The sequence below is a fragment of the Corvus kubaryi genome, unplaced genomic scaffold, assembly GCF_017639235.1.
Source record: "Corvus kubaryi isolate FWS band 111438036 unplaced genomic scaffold, C.kubaryi_AGA036_p1.0 37357, whole genome shotgun sequence".
In the NCBI taxonomy this organism is placed as follows: domain Eukaryota; kingdom Metazoa; phylum Chordata; class Aves; order Passeriformes; family Corvidae; genus Corvus; species Corvus kubaryi.
This window is the reverse complement of record NW_024581117.1, coordinates 14,169,636-14,175,633: the sequence shown is the minus strand read 5'-3', so window position 1 is coordinate 14,175,633 and position 5,998 is coordinate 14,169,636.

Below are 5,998 nucleotides of genomic sequence, written 5' to 3'. Positions count from 1 at the left end.
GGAACTATGCACAAAAGGAGGATTTAAAGCTAAAACAGAGCAAACAAGAACTAACAGCTGATTAAGTTATCCTGGGAGTTGGGAAAAATGAACCTGCTGGGCAGGTATTCCCTAATGATGTTGTTTTGACTTTACTACCCTGTCTTCTTGATGTATCCTCTATTTGTTCAAAGAAAATCATCTGCTCCTATCAGCTATTTCAAAGTAAATTCACAAGAATAGCTTGTTCCCACTCTATTCCAAATATAGATGTTGGCAGCAATTGCTGAGATAAGGGGGAAGGAAAAGGAACTACCAAGGAAGAGGAAAGACAGGAGGGGGAAGAGGGAAAAGACAGCTGAAAGGCTGGACAACGGAGTAGAGAGAGAGAGACATGAATGAGAAGGGAGGTGAAAGAACAAGCACAATATATCACAGCAGAGAAAACAAATCAAAGATATCAACAAACTCCTGCAAAACAGGTGGAAGCAGCCCAAATATACGATGAAAAGGACAATGCCCACCCTCAGGAGAACCTGGAGTTTTAGCCTTGAAAATAACCAAACTGTAAATAAAATCATGTCCAGTTTTTTTTTGCTCACTCAGATTTTAGGGGTTACATGATCAGAAAACTCAAGCTAACTTATACCACCTAAAAATCTGGCCCTAGAAATTTAAAAGCAAAGCATGTTGCTTATTTTAATCTCTTGGGGGGGTGGAGGGTGGGTGTTTGTTTGTTTGTTTGTTTTAATTCTCTGCTCCAATAAAATTTGCTGTCAGTTCCTGACAGAAAGCTATCTATTGGGTAACCTTGCTGAAAATTAATCTGAATCCCCTTGTCCTAAAGAATTCTTAGTCAGGATGGTCTTCTGGTCAAACTGGAGCATGTAGACATACCCTCAGGAGCAGAAAATAAAAGCTGATAAAAACTAAGGAAAAGCCAGAACCACACACAGATTGACTCACCCAGAGCAAAGAGCTGAGGGCTTTCAAGGCTGAAGACAGATTTGTTTAAGACAAAAACACAGAGAAATGAGACATAAATGGAAACAGGTTCTGAGAAGTGGCACATAGGGCAAATGCAAATGAGTGCTTGGCAATCTGGAAGTCCTGTAAGTGGCTCCAGCTTCCCTGGCGGCATAGGAAGTTTCTGGGAAACACCCCACAGAGCTCTTCTGCATCTCTTCTCAAGAGAAGACTGCTTGGAAAATGGTGTTAGAGGTTTGCTTTCCCTCCTGGTTTGCTGGAGACAGATGTTATACCTGACCTTACTTCTCACCTGAGGATAAAAAGCTATGTCCAATTCTGAAGGCACTGTTTCCTATAAACTGAATATTCCCAGAAACCCTTCTGACAGGCTTTCTAAGCACTCAAACAGTAGGTAATGGTACCAAGAGAACTGAAAATGTGACTCTTGCTATACTTCTTTTATTTCAGTCCTTCAAGGAAGAATGCCACTTTCATCATGAAGGGATGTACTCAATTAGTCTCTCTCTCAACTAAAGACCCAGCCATGGGACAAGGCAGTATTTACACAAAACACAGGAGACACGTTAGAGCAGGAAATACAAGGGTAAGTGAAACTAGTTTCAGAAGAAAGGACTGGAAAATAAAGCTTTGCAGGCAGACTATCACTATTCAGAAACAAAGTCGTCATTATTTTGAGAGTCTTGTCTCATGAATGACATGTGTATCCCAGTAATTTTCACAGTTGAGAAGCAACTTTTTTTTTCTTTTTTTTTTCTTTTTTTTTTCTTTGTTCCCCCAGCAAGCAGCATGCAGAGCTCATATTTTAGCCTTTCAGCAGGGATGCCCCTCTGTGGCTCGCTCTCAACACTTCCCTGCAGTACGTGATCCCCCTGTCGACATTGTTGGGGTTGTGGGGGTCACAGGCTGTGGCCGGGATCTCTGACTCAACAGGGCTATAGTCGCTCTATAGGTAGCACGACTGTGATGAAAACCTTTAGGGGTGCTGTTACACGGTGAAACACCAGCAGAACTCAGCCCAACGCATCGCTCTTTGCTCAGCTGCTGTGTCCTCGCTGGCTCCCGGGAGCGCCTTTCCCCAGGAGAGGGCAGTGGAGCCCGCACACGCTCCCCACTCCCCTCCCGACGGCGGCGGGGAGCATCCGTTCCCTCGGGTGTTCCGTGGGGAACTCATGGGCTGAGTGGAAGCAGGATTACGGATTTAATGTATCTGCTAGAAACCGTGTACGGGAACATCCAGGAAATAGTCTACGTGTTTAATAACGAGAATAAATTTTGAGCAAACAAGTCTGTTGTTGCTTTTATTTGACTGGAAGTTTTCTCTGTCACACATACTTGTTCACAGCCACACAAACTTAAACTAGTAGTTTGCTGATTCCACATGGGTTTATTTAATTCCTATAGCCCGAATTAGAAAAAGTTATTGACATTTAAATAGCCCTTCAGAATGCTGCTACTGCTATCCTAAGCCAAGTCCTCACAATAAAGTCATTTACTTATTTCAAATTTACAGGCATTCAACCTAAGACAACAAGCAGCCTTGGCTGAAAACCACAGAGTGGTTTCAAGGTACTGTAATTAAGGGCAGACTGGGATGCCTTCTCTGCTCCTTAGCCATCCACTTCCCCTAGTATGCCAGCAGTCAGCCAGCTGTTTTCTGTAGGCTCATGTTTACAGCAGGTTCCCCTGGCTGTATTCCAGGTTTTGGTAACTGGCCAGTGCAGACTAAGAGCCTGTATCAGGCCTGTGAGGGGCAGGCAGGGCAGGCTGAAGGGAAGTGGCTTTTGCCTGCAGCCTGGGAATCCAGCAGACACCCCTGGCCAAAACAAGCATTGCTTCCTGTAAGGACATGACAAATCTTTCTACCCCCAGTGAAAAGGGGTAAATTTAGGAAACTCTGAAATCCAGCTTTGGAGAGAAGATTTTCTCTTTTACATGAAACATTAAAAACTCACCAACCCCAATATGAATCTGGCCCAGACTCAGGACAGACATTCTTTGCTGTTGTCAGTGTCATTTGTCTCCAATCTGTAAACAATTCCCTGTTCCCAGGTGAGTTCCTACTCCCCAGGGCACCTGCTGAGCTGGGGCCACCTTAACTGTCCTGAAAGCAGTAGGATGCAGAGTGGAAGTGGCAGGCTGTGTTTCCCAAGCAGGCCTACTAACATCGCTGCTGTTAGCATGAGGTCGGGCAAGTTTTGCTGCAAAAGCATAGTAACCCCCTGGAGAGATGACTCAAATGTGTGATGCTAAGCTGGTTAAATGTGTTGCCAGCTCTACAGATGATAAGATGCCTTTTCTTCCTCAACCACTCTCAACTTAGGCATGGAAGCAAGGAAAATTTTATTTCTACAGCTCATGTCTCAGGTACTTGTGGTAGAGAATGGAAAATAAATCCCCAGTGCAATGTCAGCTAGAAACTTGTTGAAAGAGCAAATACAATAAATCCAAAGGGGCCTGGTTTCAAAGAAGTTGGGAATAGGAGAGAAGTCCTGCCTTTCAGCTCTGAACCCTCCTCAATCACTGCTACATCCAGTAAGATGTCATGCGTGTTCAAGGCTCTTGGTGTGAGTGGGGATTTGGCAATTTGCACCAACAATCTGCCTGTCATATGAAACCAAGTGGTTTATAGGAAGCACAGAAATCAGTAGGATATTCTGCATGTAAGGGCCATTGACGTCAGTGCAAGCTGGACAGTCCAGCCCTCGGAGTCTGCTGTAATCAGCCAAACGGGGATCAAAGGCACAAAGCACAGGCAAAGCAATACAGCAAGGATATCTGAAAAGGGCCCAGAAACGTTTGAGTTTCATCTGTCAACAACTTCCTGAAACTGAGCATTAAGTATGTTTCCATGTTGCCCCATACCAGAGCCTGCTGCCATTGAGACAAAGCCCCCATTGAAAGATGTCGAGTGATTTGATTGTCCCTGGAAAGGCTGGAAATCAGACACAATTTACTCTATTTTTAAGAAGGCTTTTAAAATTAACCAACCAAGTCAACTACAGTAATATTCCACAGGTGAAGTTAGCAAGGAGGTTCATTAAATTTTATTTGTGTCCGTCTTTCATTGACTCCTTTTCCATAGTGGAAGAACATAAATTAGCCAAGGCAGTTCAAAGCTAGAGTTGATTCACGGGGAGATTAAGGTGGGGTGTGAAACCTTGGTTCTCTTTTCTCTTGTGTGCATTATGATTTAGTGTCATCAGTGGGCATGTGGTATTTTGAATACAAGAAGATGATGTAGAATATCCATAAGCCCTAAATCTATCTGCAATGTTTTGCTGTAAGGAGGATACTGCACTTAGAGTTACTGTTTCTCAAATTCATGTAAAGTAACTCACCCCACTGCACAACAGATTCCAATATTTTGTTCTTTCATAGTAGCGGTTAGACCAATTATAGCTCAGCTGTAACGGAAAGGTACAATACAATTGTTCCTACTTCTCAGTCAAATTTCCCAGAACCTGTCTCTCTGTCACAATTTAACTTTTAAATTGAGATGGGTTTTTAAATGAAAATATCTAGAATCCTGCTGAAAGCTTGCTTTCAACTAAATCTCATATGTCAAATTGTATTGGCTGTACATTAAGTGCTAGAAAGGACTGGTAACAAAAATCTATGTTAAAAAACACTGTTATATATTTACTAATTACTGTGTATACTTCTCTGATCACCCATCAAGGCAAATATCTAGGTTTACACCTACCATTCCTTAGAAAATGCCCCTAAATCTTTTACTTTTCCAGGGACTCTGCTGTCTAGTCTGGACTCTGTGGTGCCTGGACAAGTAGTGAACCTGGAGCATCACCAAAGGCAGTGAACTGGAGGAGCTGAAAGAGCCTTTCTCAGCTGGGGTGTGAGGTGTGGCATGGATAAAGAGGGTCTTGGGAGACACTGTGACAGTGCTTGGGAGCCAAGGCAGAGGTAAGTCCATGCGCCATAGGGATGCCCGAGCACACCCCTCTTCTGTGGCACAGGCTGTAATGTATTAGACCTGTAAATATTAGTATGTGCAGTTAAAAATGAAAGCGAAGAGTTTTTAGCCATCCTATGTATTCTCTGGCTTGTTGCTTTGGAACAGCAATGCACTGTTGTAGTATCTCTCATATGTTGCCATGTCTTGCTGCTGCTTGGGTTGTCAATGGATTGTTTTTTTACTGCAGACTATTGAAAAGGGGCCTCACACGCTACAGACCATATGTGGGAGTTGCTTTCCTAAATACAGTAATAAACAGCCACGAGATGAAATATCCCCAAGTAATGAGATTAGTGACATGGGATACAGCTTTCAAAAATAATTACATCTGACACCCTCATCAGCAAGAAGATGTAGGGGCTGCAAGCTCTAAGCTTGGGAACAGTGTATGAAAGATTGGCTTCTCCTGGGAAGGGAGGCACAAGGGAGGTTATTTTTAGTACTTCGGAGAAAAAAAAAAAAAAAAAGAAAAGCCAGAATTTAAGCACTCTTCGGTTTGATACCCTCGTTATGGAGGAGATCATGGAGAAATAAAGCAAAAGCGGGAGTGGAAATGTTACTGAGGATGGAAACTGTGGGAGCAAGAGGTTGAACTGAGCAAAGCGGGAGCGGTAGGGTCAGAACGGAACGAGGTGGGGCGGCGGGGGGGCACTCCTGTCCCCCTGCCACCCCTCCCCGTCCCGTCCTCGCTTGTGCCCGTCGATACAATAACAACCCAGCGACGGCGGAGCAGGCGGTTCCGTTTTCGCGACGGTATATATAGATCAGACACTTTCCAAAAAAAGCAGCGCCGCCGAGTCGCTCTGTTCGGCGGCTCTTTCCACCCGTAATTCAGAAAAAAAAACCCAAAAAAACCAAAAAACAAAAACTATTTTTTAAAATTATTTTTTCTTTAAGAAAGCTCTATTCCGTGAATGCGGCTGTTTCCTGACCCGCCGCCGGTTTGCGGTTACGGGCTGCAGAGAAAGTGAGCGGGGTCTGGCGGGGCGGCCCCGGGACCTCCTCTGCTTTTCCGAGCCTTTTTAAAATTGTCCCGAACGAGCCCTAAAAGGCTCG